Source organism: Impatiens glandulifera, chromosome 5, assembly GCF_907164915.1.
Source record: "Impatiens glandulifera chromosome 5, dImpGla2.1, whole genome shotgun sequence".
Classification (NCBI taxonomy): Eukaryota; Viridiplantae; Streptophyta; class Magnoliopsida; order Ericales; family Balsaminaceae; genus Impatiens; species Impatiens glandulifera.
Genome location: NC_061866.1, coordinates 42,589,762 through 42,590,740, shown reverse-complemented (window position 1 = coordinate 42,590,740; position 979 = coordinate 42,589,762). Strand labels below are relative to the sequence as shown.

At 34.1% G+C, this 979-nt stretch overlaps 1 non-coding gene across 1 annotated transcript; it reads left to right on the top strand.

Annotated features, from left to right (window-relative positions):
- Window positions 1-907: 907 nt before the first annotated feature.
- On the top strand, window positions 908-979 carry TRNAD-GUC. The gene has a single exon. It is a non-coding gene; the product is annotated as a tRNA-Asp (tRNA).

Sequence of the window (979 nt, the reverse complement as noted above, 5' to 3'; positions counted from 1 at the left end):
GCATTTCTTCTTTGAATATAATGGGAATATTATCCAGCCAAGGATCATGCCAGAATAGTACCCCTCTTCCATTTCCAATTGTGGTTTTCACCATTTGAAAGGCATCTTTTTCTTGTTTTTAGGATTTTTCTTCAATGACCATGCCATTCTTTCGTTGATGCTTAGTGTCCAGATACTCTGCTCTTCTTTCATAAATCTTGTATGCACCCATTTGACCCATAGGGAGTCCGCTTTTTGCTCCAACTCCCATAAGCTCTTGATGGTGAGGGCTTTGTTCCATTCAGCACAACTTTTTATTCCTAGTCCTCCTTCTTCTATGGGAGTGCAAACATCCTCCCATTTGACTTTTTTTCCTCCTCTGCCTTGTGTTCCCCATATATAGTCTCTCATGATTCTATCGAGTTCAGCCATTACTTTCTTTGGGATGACTATCTGTTGTGCCCAGTAGCCAATAGTGTCCACATATTGAATATAATAACAATGGGTTTTAGTCAAAACCAAATATTAAGTGTTCACTTATTGGATATAAAAACAATGGGTTTTAGACTTAACCAAAATTTTAGGTGTTGGTCATCAAAATTATCTCTAAATTGTATTGGAGTTTCAAGAAAAGAAAAGATAAATAATAATGTGGTAATCCTTTTGGATATGTGACTTGAATTTCTCTTAATAAGTTAAAAGTCATCATTCTTATTTAGAAAGAGTATGAATAAGTTACATTAAAATAAATGATTAAAATTTTCTAGCTTATCAAAAAATTAAATAATAAGCTCTTTATTTTTTAAATTTGTATGCAAGTAATTATGTTTTAGAAAAAAAAAAAAAACCAGTTTAAATTCATTTTCATTTCGCTACCAGTTTGTTTAATCGGTTTTTATTTAACAAGTTCAAAAAACATAATCACCAAGTCGTTGTAGTATAGTGGTAAGTATTCCCGCCTGTCACGCGGGTGACCCGGGTTCGATCCCCGGCAACGGCG